General features: G+C 30.5%; 1 protein-coding gene across 2 annotated transcripts in view; it reads left to right on the forward strand.

Annotated features, from left to right (window-relative positions):
- The first annotated feature begins 21812 nt into the window (after window positions 1-21812).
- Window positions 21813-22111, forward strand: part of IRSp53 (Insulin receptor substrate 53 kDa) — a 179154-nt gene continuing 178855 nt past the window's right edge. For both annotated transcript variants that reach the window (XM_068775476.1, XM_068775478.1), the window contains exon 1: window positions 21813-22108. The gene's annotated coding sequence lies outside the window, so the exon portion shown is untranslated. The remainder of the gene's footprint in view (window positions 22109-22111) is intronic.

The following is a 22111-nucleotide window of genomic DNA, read 5'->3' on the forward strand; positions in this document are numbered from 1 at the left end:
TGCGCTACGACAAGTCTATTAAATGGCATAAATAACACTGTTAATTTTATTGAATTTGATTTCTTTATATATAAGTCCCGTTTAGAAAATTATTTTACATATTTATAACGTTTATAACGATATCATGATTTCAGCTGTCCACTTCTGAACATAGCCTCCCTCACATATTTCTAATAGGACTGTTTGGAAGAGGCCTGCATTCATCTTATGGGTGGACGTCTTATGCTGTGTTTACTGGTCCGTGGATTTTAAGACCACAGCAGCCATTTATTCTGCGCGTTGTGTGGTCTGCCTTCTTCACTTGTCACTTCAACTTTCCATATATCACCGACGTTGACAAAACTGTATGTAAATAGCTCGATTAGGCCTTTGCATTTTGAAGTAAATTTTAATAGCTATCCATAGGTGCTATTAGTCGAGGTTTGATCTTCTAAGGCATGTTTGTTATGAGAGACGGCGATGCCGAGGTTTTCTTTCGGCTTTTGAGTCTAGGTTATTTATAGAGCGTCCTCCCAAGCGACTGGTCCTGGACGGAAAAAATCAATGTAATGGCTAGTGATCCCGAAGTAGCACCCGAGTTTAGATCTTGAAAGAGGTCTAGGCAAAGTTTATTCAAAGCTTTATCACCTCAAACCCGATAAAGCTATAATTGATTAATGGGCAAACGGCATTTATCCATTATTCGATTAAAATAAATTTATTGCTCCGTGTCTTTTATTTTATTATATTAGTCTGGTAATAATTATTATTCAGATAAGGATTTCGGATATATTTATATTTTGTATAGATATTTATAATGTTCATTCATTTAATTTTAAAAACATTTAAACTTGTTCCATTAACTACCAGGGCGGGATAAGACCAGACGAGTCAGAGCACATTCATTAAGCACAAGCGAACTGTCCGAATCGGAAGCACACTGAGCTTGTGTGTACCAGCCCCATCTGTTTCCTAATTAATTATTATGTGAAACTACAGGACTGCACGTAATTTATGTTATATTAATTTAAATTATTTATTTTATATTTACATAATTTGATTTGTATCTTTAGTGTGGGTAATAAAATTTGATATGTAATTATCTTTATCAAATATAATATAGTCTAAAAATATTTTATTATGGGCATGGTCTGATATGTTTTAATTTTTTAATTGTAGTATGAAAACCGGTTTCCTGTAAAATTGCACTTTTTTGAGTTACGTGTTAAAAAGAAGCATAGTATAAGATTACAATATGGTCTTTTAAATAAGCACATAACCCACAATAGAATGAAAACAATTTAATTTTTCTAATAATAAAAACAACCGTAATAATAAACCAAACCAATCAATATAAAAAAAAGTCTTATTAAGTTTTATAAACTTCGATTCAAATTCAATTTTCGAAACGATTCAAATTATTTAGTAAAGTAGTTTGTCATCTCTTCTTTCTTTTGACGAATAAAACAAGAAGATAAACCCGTAACTTTTAGAGTTAGAAGGCCGAAGTCTGATGGATAGTTAAAAAGAAATACAGGAATTCGTGAAGCTTAAATCAAAATTTATTTTAATAACGTTATACATGTTTGTTCTCACTGGGGCATTACTAATTTCCATAATGAACATTATCTTCTCAAAGACGATTAAGTATAAATGTTTGTGCCGGTGTTATCAACGAAATTTTTATATGTATATTTTTATATATGGTGCCCATACTAAAATCTATTTATATATCTACCTACAAAATATTTAACCTCTTATACATAACACCCTGTACATTTTAGTAATTGAAGAAATTTAGAGGTTAAAACAGCGTAGTAACCCTTAAGACATAAAAGTTGCTTGACATTTAGCAGTAGGAGCTTTCGAAAGCTTCTATAGTAATGCGTATATATTATTCAGATAAGGGTTTACTAATTCGATGAAGTTAAGTAAACTTTAAAGGTTTTGTGGACATAAATTACATTACACATGAACTTGAATTCCTCGTTTATTATTAATCCATCCAAAGAAAATTTTTTTGTAATTGAAACACTGTATATTTCATGCAATTGAATTTTTACTCTGCGTTTTTCTAATTAATTATATATAATATATATCTAGAGAGTAATGGAGAAGGCTGTATTTGGAGCTTCGCAGAAATGAGGGGACCAGCAATAAAATCGAAGTCACACGTAGCTCGAATAATTTTTCGTCTGAAGCAGAGTTCCTCAAACTTTTTTGTGTCATACTTACCTGATATTGATTTCCTGTAAATTTCTAACTGTAGTGAAGTTAAGTGTTAAAAACTTAAAGTAAAAACATGATAATTTATACATTTTTTAATTGAATTTAAATTAAAACTACTCGAAATAAAATTTTGTATGTGTTATGTAAAATATACGTAACATTAAATAAACTATAAATAAAATAACATAAGCAATAAGTTAATATTTTTAGTGAGAAGATTGAACCTGATGCTTTGATAATAAATTATCAACATTTGGCGTCAATTTTGTAAGGGTTAATCTTAAATCTCCTCGGCTAATGATGTGCAGTCTGTTTCTTTTTTTCGTTATATAATAAATTTTTTACTTCATAGGTACTTTTATAAATAATGTAAATGTTTTGATATTATAAGATAATATGATGTAAGTAAATAGGTACTATCAGTGTATGTGTTGAGATCCACTATCGTGGACCCCCATTTTCATTTCATGGGCTTCCAATTTTTTTTTCGGTGACGTAGACCCCTTGCCGGTTGTCATAGACCCCTAGGGGTCGATAGAGACCACTTTGAGAATCAGTGGTCTGAAGTTTCAGTGAGCGGGGTACACAGCTGTTGCAACGAACGGCCTTTGGGACCCGAAAGTTCTTGAGAGGTAACCACGAGCTGGTAGGTAAGGCGTGAGGATTCCTCCCCAGGGGAACCGACAACATAGATAAGGCAGCAAAAAGTCGTTGAATGCGAGCAGCGCATGACCGGTCTTCATAGTAATCTTTTAAGGCCTTTGCCTGGCAGTGGACTTCTATTGGGTGATATAATTATAATCATTGTTCTATATATGTTTATCAATAACGTGCATAGATATTTTAAAGACTATAATTAGATTTTTCGTTAGAAGAGTGTTAGTATTTTGGTTAAGATCGGCAAAGAACTATTTTTAAATGCAAGTTCCCGTTTCTGTCAATGCACGCTAGCATTGCACCGCTCTTTTTCTCTGTTGTATGCTCCGGCTGCGTTTTAAAAGCGATTGACTGCGTAGCCTATGAGCTTTTAGTTTCAATCTTTTTTAAATAGAAAGAAAAAGCAACTCTACTCTTTGTGTTCCATTGTCTGTTTACGAAGTACGCCGCGCGCCTAGCTTGCTTTCTCGTTTGATGAATTAAAATCTTACCCAGTCAGATAGATGTGTACATTTTTCATACTTCTTTGATTATTTTTTAGTGTTATTTTTAATCATGCACCTACCTATTTTTTAGTGTTATTTTTAATCATTATTAAGAATTTTTGTTATTCTTAATTTTCAGGAAGCATTTTTGTAAATATATTTTTTACCATAATTATTACAACTAAGCACTAAACAAACTTTTTTTCATGTTTTCGTCAAGGCATTATAAAGGATTCACTAGTTTTTAGTGAAGATTCTTATGGAGAGGAAACTGGTACGAATGTAAAAAAATAAGTAAAATTAACTACTAATGAGCTCAGTGTGTTGCTGTCACTTGAAACTCTTTTAGCATTTCGTTTCTAAGACGCCGCATAGGGTCGGACCTCGATTTGGTCAGCTGCAATTGCCAAGCTAGCATTGCTACTACTTCGGAAAGCGTATGATCATGGTTCCTAGCTAGAATAGCTAGTCACAGTGCTATCATGTTATTTTTTTATTGCGAATATTATTAAACCTACAAATATACACACATAAAATACAAGTAATAGTAAAATTTAGTCAAAAAAATTAAGTAAATACTACTAGTGCTAGCACACTAATTTACGAAAATATTGGGGATTTTAAATTTATTTCTCATAGCCTCTGGGAATTTCTTCGTTGATTGCACTTCGAGTACCAATTTACGGAAGCTGTACTAAAGTAAAAAATGGCGTTGTGAGCAACGATTTTAAAAATAAAAAAATATGTAGATTAAAGTCGGTCAGTTATATACTATTTTATAGGTATGTACTAGTTTTATTTATTTGTGCAACGTGAACGCTTATTAACCTAACCTGTTTTGCACTACGGTTTGGTAATAACCATAAAAATTCTATAGATATAGTTTATTCTTATTTATATATTTTATGTTTAATTAATTATATATTTCTTTCTATATTCTTTAGTAAGTAATATATTATAGCATAATCTGTAAACCCGCGGAATGAAGTTTAGTCTTTTGCGGTGATTTTTATGTACAAACATTAGATGAACACCGTTTTGCTCCACTTTCGTGCAAAGGTATGAAAAAAAAGTTTAAACAGGTAATCTGTGTTTCAACTGGCTCTCCTACTTAAATAAGTACATAATAGACTTGTTTTGATGCAACGAACGTGATATTCATTGTGGATTAAGCGACAGCGTTCTATCAACGTCATCAACCATGTTAGATAAATTATTCATTTGTGAATTGAAACACTTGCATTGGAACGCAGTCGCGTTACAACTGCGATCTGCATTAGTACTGATACGAATTTGAATGTAAAATGGATTTTATAAGATCTGAAAATGGGTATTTTAATTTTACTGCGTAAAAAAAAACCTTTTTCATTGCTGAATCTATAATCTATATAAATAAAAATGAGTGGATAAATGCGTTCTTAAGCGTTATAATTGATTATCGCTTCACCAATTCGGTTAATATTTTCTTTCATCATTTCATTAAGACTTTCTTTGTTATGGTTCTTTTTACGTAAAAGAATAGAAATTTAAAATTGAAATTGAATTCCAAACCGTATAATAAATAAAAACACTTATGTCTGAAAAAAGCTGTTAAATATTTGACGACAGTGAAAACAAAAAAATTACCTCTAAGGATTTTCTTTAGTTATCGCCGTTTAAAAAAATTTTTTGCAATGTACGAAGTATACTTATCTTAAGGCATACGATCAGCAAATAAAATTGGCACTCGAAAATAAATTTTATTTTTAATGGGTAGTCAAATGCTAAGTTAAAACAAATTTATTTACTAAATTTATAATTATGTCGACTGGGTAGACATTATCAAATATTTAAAAACATTATAAATAGGTCCATATTATATCCATAAGGATTTTCTTCTTTATAATTTTATTCATTAAATTGCAGACTGTTCGCAATTTTTACCAATGCTTCAAGCGAGCTTAATATATTAAAAGAAAATTGATTTGCTTTCTTCATAGCAAAATAACTCGCCTTTTTAATGTTCTTTTTATATTTATAAAAGTTGTGTGATTTTTACCTACCTTACACAAACATGTTTTCTATCGAAATTTTTATCGTCTGGCAGTGATTTGACTCTTAATATTTTTATTTAAATTCTATTTACATAACATTATATATATAGTAGGTTAATGCATTTTGTGTTGAGAATAAAAAAAAACATTATCAGTGAAAAGGTATATTTCAATAATGTATTTAAGTTGATACAATAATCTTTTAAAATCCATCGAAGGTTAATGAAGCCATTGAAATGGCAATGAAAGCGGTAATGGAAATAAACAAAATGTAAAACAAACGTCTCTGCATTACAAATTAGCTTTTGGATGGCTTTGATTGTTTATAATCTAGTACTAGTAAGGTCAGAATATATTTATCATTACAATTATTTTCATTATTATTAATATTAAAACTAATTCTTAAAAATTTATAGTAAATGATATTAAATGTATATTAGCCTAAATTATGATTACTTAAACAGGGAGGGGAAAATCCGTAAACGAACGTAAGTTACCGACGTAACCCGTTTGGTGAGTTGAAGTGACAATGATCTGGCCACAAAGCGTGCGTACCAGTGGCCGCTTGGGTTTAAAGTTTCTGGAGTGGAGATCACAGAACGCCACGTGCAGCGTAAGATGTTCATTCACAAGGTGGAGTGGTGACCTTGTTAATGTCGTTAAAATACGCTGCCTTATGTACAACAGGGAAAAAAACAATGTTTTAATAATAATAGTATTACAGAATACCTTTTATTATTCAGCTATTTTAACTGGAAATTATTTTAGTCGTTTCAGTAAGATTTACATTAAATCATTTAATGGAACATACTATATTATAAAAGCTGTTACACAAATACACAGTTATACATAAGACTCGAGTTAGATTTTCTTACATATTACGGTTTGCGCCTCGACTATGCATATTTGTCTAATCGCTTAGGGAATAAACTTAGGATGGTTTTAAAAAGTGAGAAGGCTTCGAAGATGCAAACATAAAGTGAATATTGTTACAAAGCACGAATTACAGAAGTCTCTAAATAATAAACACTGAACCCTATTGCCGTGAACACGCGTGGCTTTGAAGTTATATATAAATTTTTGTGTACTGTTCTCGGAAATTCTTACCGAGTGCTATGTCCAACTCACTAGAACCTTATCTGTAGTATTAATAAGTGTACTCCGCATAACGACAGTTCAGTGTTGTTTTTCGAGTTATAAGATTAAGATCTGCGATCAGTGATATAAAAGTGACTATTTGGTAAGTTATTAGGACAGTAATTTTTTAAGCGATTTGGAAGCGTAGTTAGGACTAAGCAAAAGTATTGACCAGGTAAACCAGAGGTATTTCATTTCAAGTCAGGACCCATTGTGCGTAACAATATTTTATAATTGTATAAAATATGATTCATATGAGTATACTATTCATATATTGAACATCAAGAATAGCTCTGATGCAACGTTTTTATCCTTTAAAACTCAGGATATTATTGGATGTGTTATAATTACACACCTTAATAAGGAACTCACAACGTCCATAAATGCTATGATTTGACATATGATTGACTGTTTTCGCTGTTCTACGGAACATTCTCAGATTAATTTATAATTTATATTTGAATTCTAAAATATTTTATATTAGCTTCAAAGAGAGATCAATGTAAAAATATACATGGGACAGTTGACTGCACATAATTAATTTAGTTTTTTTTAATGGAATCAGGCGTTATTTTGCGGAAGTCCATCCTAAGTAAGAACTACCACTGCATGTGCGGAAGTGGCTAAATATTGGTCCTTTTCTTACTTAATTTAGTTTTGTCCGTATTAATTCGTAGATAAATAACTAAATATATTATATAACAATAATATAACAATAACAATAATATTATTTTTAGGATATTTCATAATCAATATAATTATAGTAATTTTTGTCATAATGTAAATAGAGGTTATTAGCGATGGTAGTGCTGTGCTATTATCAACAATGACGATTACTTTCGGTTGTTTGTTTATGTAGATTATAGAAAGAAGTGAATTCTAAATCCGTTCCTGGTCGACACCAAATACTCTTTTTCAATTTTTTTCTCTGGATAGGATATATTTATTTATACACACTAATTGTTACTTTTTAGACATGACTCAATGAAATTCGTAATTTTTTTTTTATTTCTTAAACGCCACGTTTTAATTTATATCCCTCTAATTTTAAAATAACGAGATATTGTGATTAAAATAATCTATCTCTTGTGTCATGAACAGACGAAGTCTTCAGTCAATATTTGAAATTACATTATTCATACATAAGCAGTCGCATTGATAGTTGTATTTATGTTTGTAAAAACCTTTTTCTTATGTAGTTTTATTTATCTATTAAGTTGTTAAGAGTCACTGCTATGTCTTGAGGATTCATCTCTCAAATTAATAATCTCTCTTAATGTTTCGGGATAGGATTTTTTAATTAATATTACGTTATAGTAGTCCAAGATATGGATGTGTGTGTAAATATGTTGTAGTATATATATCGCGAAAATTGATAGCGCCATAAAAGTTATAAATTTTTTTGCAATATCTTTTAATTCCACGAAAGACCTATTGTGTTTCCATAGTTAATATAGTCATGGTATAATTAAGAAGAATATGTTGTAAAATGGCAAGAAATTTTTCATTAAATTATTATAAGTGATATTGGATCTGATCCCGAGTATCAGTTCTATGCATTTATATTTTTTTTGAAAACCTTCGTTAAACCTTTTCATATTGTCATAACTTCGATTACTTTTTCGATTTAAACTAATTAAACGAAGGTATATCTTACCTTATATCAGTGCTTTGTATAGTAGTTTACTTCGCGAACCATGTTAAGTCTAGTTACTTTAACGTTGATAATAAATTTCACTCGTAAGTAGAAAACATTTGTAAAGGATTTGAAAGAAAAGCTTCATGAACGAACTAAACACAAGTATAAACTGTACAAATCGTATTCTTTATAAGACAGTTTTGTTTAAGTACATAATATAAAACAAATTTTTCTTGAGTGCTCCGCAAAGGTTTGGTTTTGTGTATGTTGTCTATTATCATGTAACTAGCTTTAAGTTGCCTGACTGAATAAAATAAAATAAAATTAAAAGTATTGTACTGTTATAAAAATGCATGTCAAATTATATAGCTTGTAATAAAATTTATGTCTAGCTGTGAACATCCTACGGCTGAAATGATGATTTCTTTTCATTAGTCTATTTTGAAACGTCTTGACTAGATCAATGACATGTTTTTTCGTGCTATCTTCTGTTGTTCTCAGTAATAAACGAATATTTACCCCATTTTTTAAAAATTTCAAAGTAAAATGATGTAGTTAATAAATTTTTAATAAAAGTGAATGGCTGTGGTGTTTGACAACAACTTCATGTGGAATTAGATTTGCTGCACTAAATTTTGGTTTAATTATCAACAGTTACAAACGTTCAAAGGATTGAACACTGTAAATACGTCACGCGCGCAAACCTACGCTTTGTTGCGAACACGCGTTTGTAGACGCTATTCTACCTGTTTTAGCTCAGTGGAATAAGCAATCCTCTCTGCATATAAATGAAGGTTAAATGTTTGTAACTAGATTGTGTCAATAAAGTGAAATTGATTCGAATTCTCTTGCACAAAAATTTATTCTTGTTTTATTTCCAAATGTTAAATATGTCTCATTAAAGATATGTGTATATCCTTGCGAGAATCCTAATGGATTTTGTTATAGGTATTGCAACTCTTATTTTATGTCCTACGGTGATGAACACAGATGTGCAAGATAATTTGTAGTTGAAATTTTTTTTAAAATGTCTGTGTTTATGTGACATTTATTTATCTGTACATATTATTATCAACTCAATTTAATTTACAGTGAGAAACTAGACAGATTGAAGACTCCTATAATAGCATCTGGCATTGGGCGAGCCACGAAGCGCACATAGCAGATACAGACAAACAGCTTCAAAGTTCTGGAGTGGAGACTTCGAACTGGCAAGCGTAGCGTATATCGTCTACCCACGAAATGGAAAGATAACCTTATTAAATTCGTTAAAAGATGATGGATGCAGGCCACTTCCAACTGGTCCTAAGTCCATGTTCAGCAGTGGATGTTCTGCGGTTAAAATAGTAATAATGGTCATATCATCTTCCAACTTAAAGCATCAAGGGTTCTGAATGAGAAGATAATCTGATCTGGGAAGAAACCGGAGCCTTTAAGATAAGAAAAGATTTATTTTAAAGACAAAAACTGGTTTATCGCTATGCTAGTAATTATAACAATATTTAATATTGTTAAATCAGTTTGATATAATACCAGTAACACGATATTGACATGAGAAGCTGCAACTGCACGCCGGCTTATGTCTAAATGTTTGATAGAACCATTAGATGTCTTGTAATCGGATTGCTCTGCTCATGTCTGTTACAGTAATATAATATGTAACTTAACATGTTTGTGAACGACCGTAATTATAGACACATTATTCAGTAATAAATAGTTTAAACTCCGATGATAATATTATCGTTTATAGTTCGTGACTTTTTTAAAACTTTTAATATATTCATATATTTATTTTCTGTTTAAGATAAAAGTTTTTATGATATATGTAAACAATATAATATGGTCAAGAATTAATATTTTGCACTTTTAATTCTCAATAAACTAATACGTCTAGAATTAAACTAATAAATTTAGACGGATTTAAAAGTAAAAAGCATTGATTTATGATCGTTTACTGTTTATACAAAAAATAGTTAGGGAACTAAACAAACCAAATGCCGCAGTATTTTAGTAGTATGCTTTTATTGTTTTTTAATTATAAAAGTTTATTACAGTATGAATGCTTACACCACTCTTTTACACCGAGGAACTAAATAAAATAAATATTTTTAGGAACATTTAAAAATTTTATGTTGCACATCAGCACCAAATAATTATTTCAAAAGTTTATTTATGATAATCACTGATTCATTTATTTCAAACTTGTTAGATTTACGTAATATTATTTTGGATCATAAATAATAAATAAGCAAAGTATTTTACACGGCTCACTTGTTGTGTTTGGGCTTCCAAAATAAGAAATAAGATGTAAGATATAATAAATTCGCATTGTCGACACGTAGCTCTATGTTAGATTGATCAGCTAAATAAAGCGAAAAACACTTGTTCTCTGCCGAAATAAAAATAAATGCCGTTGTGTATGACAGATCTATTCGTAGAATGAGGGTGTTTTTTTTTGTCCTTCAGCCTAACGGGGTCATCTGTCTGAAGCAAACTAAGGCCGGATTTTTCGATAAATATTTTCGTGATAGATTGAATTCATTAGATTTAAACCTATTACCATAATCGTTATGTTGTGCATATTTAGAGTATTAATGAAAACAACTGTTTTAATAATGAGAAAGACGTAAAAAATCTTTGTCTTTAAATAATTACTATTTTTTTGTATCACAAAATGTCGTGATGTGCAAACAGTTCACATGATATCAATAGATTATACACCCGGATTAATACACCAATTGAATTCATAAAAGTTACAAATTTTGGCGCAAGAGTGTGAAATTATTTAGTACCTAGAGTGCATTTTTTAAAAACGATCTATCAGAAAAAGAAATGACTGAAATTGAATAATGTAATAGGATATCAACCTATGATATCACATTTGATTGAAAAATTTAAATTTATAATTATTTTTATAACTTCAGCACTAGGATTTGTACAATGTACAGAATAATCAAAAATCTGTTCCTTTATCTTTACTTTCTTAAAGTTTTTAAAACAGTTCTTCGATTTAAAATTTAAATTCTCCATTATTATTCGAACAAATCTTTGATTCTACATTTAATTCTTGTTTAAGTCTATTTAAGTTTGTAAAAGTTATCCGTTCGGTTTTATTTGAAGTGTCTCGACAATCCGATGAATATTTTACGCACCATGTCTGATGTCGTCTATTGAACGTTGCTTTGTCCTACTCGTTGACACAGTAAAGTAAATTGTGGGGACTTTGTTTGATTAATTTTTGTGCAACCATTTTGAATATTATGTATAAGTAAAACCTCTATTTATATAATTACTTATTTTTACATTATTACTATACATATATATATACTTATTTTTACATATTACTTACTAATGAAAATTGATAAAAGAAATGTTAATTAAGTGATTCAACATTTAAATGACTCTTACATTTAACGTACGGTTATGGCCAGGAGGCTTATAAACATTTTTTTTGGTTCATGTACTTTATTATTTTTAGTTGCGAAATTGTAAATATATTTTTTAAAGCGCCATTTTTCCGTTTTTTATACTGCGAATTGTTCTCAGCAGAGCAAATGTAGAACTATGTACATTTTTATATAAGTATACGCATATATACTCCTGGTATTCAGATTCGCTAGATAAATTTATGAAAAAAAAATTGTACATGGTAATAAATTCCAGAATTTTTTAAAAATATTACTGGCTTGAACAAATAATTAATAAGGAAAAAACAATAGCAATCTGAAGTTCGTAATAACCGACGCTTATGCATTAAGAAATATGTTCAAAATTTAAATTTATTTTTTATTGAGTCGATTAGAATCCATTTATAGCGATGTACGTGGTAAGAACGGAGATGTTGTTTTAATGTAATTACTGATTTGTGATCGATTACACATGGAAATAAGCAAGCGCAGGCTAATAATTAATCCAGTAAAGTAGCATGACGATTTTACGCATTTCGATTTAAATGGTTGATAATATAAGGTTTCACTGCCGTGCTATGCAGAGATTATGCTAAGTGAAGGTTACTTGTGTTGCATTACGGAAGCCTTATAAATGCGGCAGTTAAAATTGATTACACTAATCAATCGTTTCATTAATTATTATTTTCATCTTAATTCACATACTTTGTAATGTAAAATGTAATTAACCTACCACCGTCTAATAGAAAAAAAAAACAAAAAGTGTATATTCATAGTGATCAATTTATTTATTGATTTAATATTATAAAAGCAATGAATAAAATAATTTTTTTTTCGTATACAGCAAAACTTCAACAATAATGTGATTATTTTTTCGCTGTAATAATTGGGTATACGTTTTTTTTAAATTATATTACATCCTACCAAGGCTTTTTTTTAACAAATAAACATTAAACAGTTAGGGACAGATGACTAGGTAAAGATAGGTTTTTTCCATGTTTTCAAAATTATATTTAAGTTTTTCTTAACCAAAAGAACCTTCTTCGTAATTTAACGAAAACAAAAAAGATCTAAATTGTTTATGTTGTTCCCGAATTTGAATTGGAAAATTGACAAGCATAATGTATCCGATGATGTATTTTATTTATATAATTTACGACACCTCTCTAAATAAATTTACTGTTTTGTTTTATCATCATCATCATACTTATCCATAGAATATCCGCTGTTGTACATAGGCTCCTATCATATATTTCTAATAGGACCTGGTAAAACGGCTTGCCTCCAGCGTCTTCTGATGACCTTGACAGGTTGTTTGCTTGTTGTTAATATTTAAGAGAGTGAAAAGGAGTGTTGTTACTAGCCGCGTAATGTTTCCATTATTAGGATAACTCTCGTCTCTACACAGAGGCTTCAGTCATTGGCGATTTTAAATAATCGAGACAATATTCGCATCTAATCAAAATCTAACCAGCATCTTTCATTAGATCTTGTCATCCTGATTGTTGCAATAATATTTTATTGTATTCATTTTATAAAATGTAAAAGATTTGAATTGTGAAATTAATTTAACAATATTTTTAATCAGCCATTTATCAATAGCTGCTGTTAATTCAGTACTGACAGGATAATGGAACGATAAGCTGCAATTTACGGTAACAAAGGTGTCTGCAACGTCAACGCCCCCGTTAATTTTGTCTGATTCATGCCACTCATGTTCTCACCGTTTCTACGTAGATGAAATGATTTGTGCTCTTAAAGTACACGAAGAATCTTATTACATCTCCTATTTTTACATGTCACTTTTGAAGTGAAGGGATTCTCTTTTATATATATCTGCACAACAAAGTATACTCAAAATTAGGATTAATATCTTAAAATTTAAGACAACGTCTTAATTTGATTCAATTTAAAAACTTAACAAAGTTGGTTGTATATATTTTTTATGATAACATTAATATTACAAAATATTAATTAATGTGTTATTTTAGCTTTTTTTTAGTTTGTTTTAGTATTAGGTTGTGGTACTATGTAGAAAAATGTTATATAATGGATTTATTGTTGCATTTTATCTTGCTTAATTTCGGTCGCAATTATATTTTATTATAAGCGTAAAAAGCACACTTATTTTCTTTGGTGTAAATTTTTATCAATGGGCTTTAAGTTTCCGGAGTGGAGATCGCGAACTGGCAAACCCAGCGTAAGTCGTCCATTGATAAGCAGAACAGACGACTTTAATAAAGTTATAGGACGCTGGATGCAGGCTGTTTCCAGCCCGTCTTATTGAAAATCTATGGGAGAAGCCTATGTTCAGCAGGCGCATACAACGTTATACAACTGAAATCATGATGATGAAATTTTGTGCGACTATATAGGGTCCTATTATTTCTTTATTCTTCTATAAATCTTCATTGGTGATTGGTAATAAATATTCTAATCTGGGTGTACTTAGTGCTATACAGGTGTTATATAACAGAAATCTAAAATCTAATCAAATCGATATGTTTTAGTACGTAACTTTTTATCATTTTTTTTAATGTAAATTTTAAATTTTAATATTTATTAATTTCTCAGAACACTTTTGCTATGAAGATGTAGAAATGTAATCGCATTAAAATATTTTCTTTGAAAAATTTCTTACTTAAATTTATAAGTATTTCGTAGAGAATTCATGATAAGAAATCTAATAACTCTATGTAAATTTAAACCATTGATGTTGTAAATATTTTAATGTAATATTAATAAGGATTTAATGTTAGTATTTTATGAAGTATTTTTATGGTAAAAAATAAAATAAGATTTCGAATTTGTGAATTCTGCGGTCGATTCTTTTGAATAAGGTTTAAGCTCCTTTTGAAAAGTCAAAACGTTAATAAACTAATCATTTAAATATGTGTTCATACATCGAGAGAACTTGGCAAGAAACTCAATAGTTACTCTTTTAACATTCATTTTATATATCATACCCTGTTATATATCAATTACTTTGTTACGTGAAAATCAGCATGATAATGATGCCAGAGAGCAACGGAGAGGGCTATGCTCGAAGTTTCGCTGCGAGATCGAACCGGAAATGAGAAGATCACCGACGTGGCTCGAAGAATTGCTCATATGAAGTGGCAGTGGGTGGGGCACATTGCTCGTGCAACCGATGACCGTTGAGGCCGAAAGGTTCTCGAGTGATGACTACGAGCTGGTTGACGCGAAATGGATAGGCTCCTACTAGGTGGACCGACGGCATATTTATGGTCGCCGGAAGTCGCTGGAAGCGGGCAACGCACGGCTGGTCATTGTGACCGTCTTGCAGTGGGCGTCCATCGACTGAAAAAAAAGACGATGCCAAGGCTGTTCATCTCCTATATAATCGTTTTTACAAAAAATTGTATCAATAAGGCTAGAAATGTTATTATAGACCCATTTATATATACCTTGTCCCAAAAAAGATGAATAAGCTTTATGAAAACAACAATTTAGTGATTGACATCAAAAATCTGTCTTTGATAAGGAAACATGCAAATGCACGGCCTCAAATGGAATATATCATTCATCTGCGGTTCCTTGATACACCGTAGCAACAAAGGAAAGATGTACTGGATTATACGGTAGTGTTCCGTTAAAGCGTGTTCTCTTTTCCAGTAGGAATCATCTGCATTTGTGAATAGACCACGAAATAGAGACTAAACGTTTATATTTTTTTTAATAGACTAATCAAACAAGAGGATAATAATGATTATTAACGAGATTTAGTGGTAATGAATGTCGATTTCTTTAAGATAAAAACGTTTGTAATAACTAAAGTCAGACACTTTTGTCATTAAAGCAATTTACTCTATAGATTAAAGATTTAAAATTAGTCTAAAGAAAAAGAGAAAGTACCCATAGTTTTCTTTGTTGATATCTAAATTTTAATATTCTTATCCCCATTTTAACATTTATTATCTTCATTTTATCTTTAAAGGATTGAATCAACGTTATCTAGAAACATAAAATATGAGATTACGGGTTTATTCGTTACGTGAAAGTTGTAAAACGAACAACTCTTAATCGATAAAAAGTTTAAATTTATTATCATATTTGTTAGATTTTATCTTTGTCTGTTAGGTTAAACTTTCAACAAAAATCGAAAAACATATTTACATAATATTATTGATTGTGAATTAAATAAATTTATTATTGGAAATTAGCGTAATAATTATTAATTTCATTCAATAAATGTGTATCTCACTTTTACTCGAGTCTAATTATCAGGCTCACAGTTGCTCAAAGAGAGAGAGAGAGATCGACTTAGGGAGAAGGAGATCCATAGAAGAAGGTAGCCCTGCGGATAGATAAGTTGAAGTTGCAATGGTCATGTCTACCTTCTAGAGTGGAGTCACAAACCGGCAAGCGCATCGTAGTGCGTTCACCCACGAAGTGGAGGAAGAGGCTGGATATAAGCCTCTTTTAATCGGTCATATAATATCTATTGAACAGGTAATCGGAGATATTCTACGGCTGAAATGATAATGATGATAAATAACAATAAATTAATACACTAGACTAGAGTATTATGGATACATAATGGTAAAAACTGTTATGGTGTGATGAAAAATGAATATACACATACAGAGTGATTGACTTTAAAGTAAAGATAATTTGTTAGCAAAAAGCTTTAATTTTCTTTAAATTTATTTCCTATCAACCTATGCAAAGTGATCATTCTAAAATATTTATTTTTTGCGACAAACCAATAATATATTTAATAAGATTAACATATTTATTACTTTAAAAATAGATATAATAGTTGATTTATTAACTGCAAATAAGCTTTACATTCAACCTTTTAAAGCATTTTACACCTATAAGCGATCATCCACTATAATTACTTGTTTGTATTGTAACGAAGCTAGAATTTTGACTGCAATAATAAAGTCTACATGAAAATTTCCAGAAGTGTCTCTGTTACATCACAAGCAGGACCATACATTTAGAATACAGTGCAGTCAACCCCTTATCAGAGCGTTTCAAAAGCAATAACCTAACTGAATTACTTTGCTGTGACGTTATAGTATTGCTAAGACTATGGAATCGCTACAGGGATTATCTTGTAATTCGGGATCCCTCAAAACATACCTACTTAATCCTAGTTAGAGTAGTTAACACCGTATTTGACTTATTTGACTGTACTTTAATTACACAATACAAGTCTTTAGATCTCGCTAAAAATTTTTATAAGGTCGACATCGATATCGCCGTAGTATACTATAAAAAAAAATTCTTCGATCCCTTTTATACATGATTTTATATTCTATTATTCAAGCAAAGCAAATACAAAATAACGTTAAAGATAGGTAATAGTTATTTATAAATTTTCTTAACATATTTGTAGACATATATATATATTCTATGAACCTGCGGCAACTTTTTAAATTTTTGGGTTTTTTATGTTTAATTTTTATTTTAAATCTGAATAAATTTTAAGCTATATGTATATATTTTAAAAATGTGTATATTTATGTGTATATGTATATCATTAACTTGTTCTTTACTATAGCTATAAACAAATCTAAGATTTTTTCCAAAAGTCAGAATTAACCAAAATCGTCAAGTTTTGCCTCCGAAAATCAGACTTCACTTTTGCTTCTTGGATAAGTTGTTTTTTGTTGTTATGAAACATTATTTAGTGGCAGAATGTCTCGAATCAAAATTATGTGTCTTGACACACAAGTGAAATTTTAACAACATTAAATAAAGTTGAAACAGAAAAATTGCTTGAATAATTTTGATCTGCATAATCTTTTCTATGGAAGTGGAGCAATGTAATGTTTTTTCGTGGATATATATTATATATTTATCATAGGCTAAGTATGATTGGGCATATGTTGAAGTTTTAAAGTGTGTATATATATAATCCGTAAATTTATTAACTTATTCATTTACAAATTTTAAAAATTCACATTTTAAATTTTTAATTAATAATCTAACAAATGATTGTAAGTGCATTTTTTCTTAACACTGACCATTACAAAATAAACAAAACCACGTAAACCTTATGAGACTTTAATTACAGAGTAAATTATCTGAAATGTTTTGTAAGAAGCTGAAGATAAATACGAATCGATTGTATGCTTACCTTAGAAGCGATCGAAATTGTATGAAGTGTAGTCACACAGTTAAACCCGTACCGTGAATTTATTGAGTAATAAACCTAGCTTTATAGCCAAAAGCTCGTTATTAGTATTATGTAAGATTTAACTGTGGAGTTGATGCAATCAGATGTTACTTAGCTTCAATTTTGTCGCGTTTATTTTTGTAATTAATAGGAAAATTGGCTGAGGATAACTAACGTAGTAAGAACTCTATTATATTAAAGTCGTACGAGTTTGTATAACTCATTTTGATTTTAATTTGTACATACTTTTTAAATATTTTTCTAAAATTTTAGTGTTTAATATATGTAAAATATCTCTTATAAAATGCTTTAACGAATATCAACATTTACGGACGGGTTTGAAGACCATTTTCGAATTTTTCTTGTTTATTTGCCGATAAAATGGAAATGTTTTGTATTGTTTAAAGAAATACGAGTAATAATTTCGTGGTAATTATTATTATGACACGTGCAATTTATTATGTTTGGTATATTTCAAGTGTTTTCTATCTTAAAAGTAGGTTAATACATAATATATACAAAACAAGTAGGTGTTAATTTTAACGATGCATTTGAGGTAACGTGGGAGGTGGCAGCCATTTTCCTTGGAGATTAGTAACACTTTTAGAGCTCGTCGAAAGTAGAATAATTTAGAAAATGAGAGCGACCTATATAGTTTTCCAGCCAGAAAATTATAATTTTAATATGAACATGATAATTTTAACTTGAAATTAAAGTTTTGAAAATTAACTTAAAAGCCTCGGCATTTCGTAAATTATTTATAAAGTATATTTTCTCTAATAATCTTTAGGAAAACTTCGTCTTATCGAAATTTTTAGCGAGATAGTGTTCTGAGAATTTTTGGGTTTCAACCTAAAGTCACCTTTCTCACGGACAAAAACTGTTGTGCGCATTCTTCCGGTTTATGACTAAATATTATACAAAAATAATTTGGTTATTGAATCACATTTTTAACGAGAATAAACATTAATGTCTTGGCATAATTTAGAATGTACATATTGATTCTCAAAGAACATTAAACAGAATAATTCATACAATATTATACGAAAATTATTAATTTGATTATGAGACAAAACACTTATCCAGTAACTTTATTGTACTTTGCGAGATCTACGCTAAGAGATTGCATTTCCAGAACGCGAGTATTACTTTTGACATAACCGTCAGTCACTTCAAAGTGGGAGTGGATTCGCTCAGTGGTTTGAAGCTAACAATCTCAGTGGGCGGGTACGATATCTGAAGGCCTCATATAAATGTGGCACTTGTGACAAGATTTTTGTAGAAAAAAAAAGAAAAAGCGGTAGCAAATTCTTAACTTTCAATTATTTCCTCTGATCAAAGAACTTTCCGCTTCGTAAAATTGTTTGCATGGAGTACTTTTTAGCAAAGTTTACTTTACTGTATTTTTTTATATGAACACACAAAAAGTATCAGATCGTTTATGGAGATGATGACAAAACAAATTAAATCAAAATACTCCTTATTTAAATAGGCTGTTACAAGCACTTTCGAATCAACATAAAATGTCAGTCAGGTAGCTATCACGTACTCGGAAGGCAGTTCTGGTGAGAGGAGCCGACGAAAAGCTCAACTGTTGCTCTTTTCAAACATAGTTTAACAATGAATACATGATTATAATAAGCTTTCTGAGTGAGCATCAACAACATCGAATTCCACACATTATCTACATTCACTCAGTACAGTATATTTGGATATAATAATGAACCTGTTTAAAGAACATGTTTTTAAAATTGATTTTAAATTTCTCCAATGGCAGATATGAAATTGTTTGTGAAATTTTAATGTGCGTATATATACGTCGTGCTATAAAGGTTGTATAAAATTTTTAAAGACAAAATCTAGGTGTAATGAGCTATTATTCCTTGTATCAAATTATTAAAAAAATAATGGACACGGTAACACCGTATAGTTTTTTTTAATAACTTTGAATGATTTTGCAGACGAACAAAACATTAATATAAATATATTGTTAAGCAACTGTAAAAACACCAGCATTATTAAAAAAAATCACGCAAAGGTTCTCGAGCTACATTCCAGTAAATAGCCAGTTCTGTGATAAGAAATTTCTGGGACTTTTCCAAAAGTAATAATAGTTTATATGTGACTTTAAAATACCAGTGATGATTTACGATACTAAAACATGACCTTGACTTCAGGCCTTACTGGTAAGCTCACAGTAGTCCATGAGCTATGGATAGGTCTATGCTCGGGAGTTCTAAACGAGATCGAATTAGGAAAGATAAGATTTGTAGACGAACGAGTGTAACCGACATCGCTTAGCGGAGGTGCATATTATGGTCGTAGGCCATAAAGTAATTGTGTTTTCCTAGTTATTTAAAAACAATAATAGTTTATGAGTGATATTTTTAAGTATTTTGTATCTGTTTTATATGAAACCTGAAGTTAAGTTTAGGTTCTCTACAACGTGCTAGCGTTATATTCATAGGTGGATATTGTATGATTTCCATTTTTAAAATTTTAAATCAGCTACCTAACAGCTGGTTTGACGTCTGTAATTACGTTTTAGGGTTACTGAAAATTACCTTTGTTTTGTAATTCGCACCTTTTCAAAACATTGAGTTTATTTTTATTTCTATATATTATTTTTTATGTTATGCCTATGAGTAATAAGCCGATTTTACTAGGCTCTTATTTGGAAATATTCATAAGATACCAACATTCAACTTTTCATTAGACCTGAAATTTTAACAGTAGTGGTGAAATTTTTAGTAAGAGTTAATCTTTCTTCAAAAAGTAGTGTGGGGTAGTATAGGAACGACTATTTCTATTGTAAATAGTAGTGTGTGAAAGTATTTGAGGACACGTACAATTTTAAGCTACGCGCTAAATATTATGTCTTTATAATATTTAGTTTAACTTCTACTGAGACACATTTTTTTACGAAAGAGCGCCTTATGTATATATTAAAATTTGTATAAAATGGGATTTTTTAGTTTTGGTGTTATTACCAGCGTATTTTTATAAACTATGTGAAAAACTAAATGCTTATTGAAAAGTAAATTACGTAAATATGAACATTAAACTGTTAAAATAATAGTAATCATTAATTTAGAAACACAATTAGCGTATGTTAGAGACTAGACTAGCAATTTCTTTTTTTTTGTAATTTATTCAGTTGTTCTTTTCAATCGGTGAGGACTTTTCTTGTTTTGAATATTTTTGATAGTTTACTTAGCTTTTATTGAGCGTACTTTAGTAGGATTTAAAGATTTATAAAATGGTTACGATTGTTACAACTATTGCAAAATAAACGTTGACCGATTGACCTATTTTTTATATTGTTACTAAGGAAATAGTTTCTTATGTAACTCAAACAACCCTCACAGTGAAGTATAATCCATTATAAGTGGCTAGTATCCAATTTGCCGACAAGTTATTGCAAGGCTTCAACCACAACCTTGTAATTGACGCCGAAGTAACACGAAGGCATATTCAGTATAATCTGGATGACGCGCCTGGCATGTAAAAACGTTTTACAAAATTGCGACACGTATCTTCACTGGGAATCCAATCTTCTAAATGCTTTATTATTATTGTCCCGGCTATAGTAGGTTCCAATAAAAATAACGTAATTCACCGTCCCAATAGAACGATCTTATAGGTTTAGTTTAGAAAGTTGGCATCTTGTCCATAGCGGTTATTTCGAGTTCCCTACATAGGCTACCGGGCGGCAGGTTACACAAAAAGAAGGCTCTATTTATTGCGAAACGAATCGGAAAAAAGTGCTCTATGATTCCTAAAGCGAAGAGCGGAATTACCGTGGCCGAGCTCAAAAACAAATGTACTACGATTTACGTACCGTAAACTCGTTACGCGATACGAACGCCAGCGAGTTCGGAAACTGCGTTTGTCAAGGGATTTTGTTGTTTGTTTGTTTTGAGTAGGGTAGAAATTGGCTTGTGTTGGGGAAGGGTTTAGCGTAGCAGACGAGCGGCGAGAGAGAGGCGAGCTTATACGCTGACTATGGAGGATCGTAGGTTCATTCGCAAGAAATGTCGTTATCACAGTCGCTGTTCCGCGGTCGAGCAGCGTGCACGTTAGGGGTGAGTTCGCGTTCCTCTCAAACAGGATTACGCTTCGAGGGAAGTTTTACTGTCGAGTTCGGAAATTATTGAAAAAATTTGGTCGACTCGCGAGGGTATGAACTTGTTGAAGAAAGTGACTTCGATTGACTTGGATGTGATAACAGCACTGTGTAAAGCTGTACGATATTGTAGTGACTAAGTGGGGCAATTTTATTTGAAAGTGAAAACTATTAAAAAACTTGAACTAAATTCGATATCAGCTCAGTTTTGTTTTGAAAAACTGTGCCTTGAATATTGAAGTGTTTTCTGTCGATCCGATAAACGGTA

The sequence above is a fragment of the Battus philenor genome, unplaced genomic scaffold (assembly GCF_028537555.1).
Source record: "Battus philenor isolate CCGP_79_NKW_IND1 unplaced genomic scaffold, ilBatPhil1.0.hap1 SCAF_9, whole genome shotgun sequence".
Classification (NCBI taxonomy): Eukaryota; Metazoa; Arthropoda; class Insecta; order Lepidoptera; family Papilionidae; genus Battus; species Battus philenor.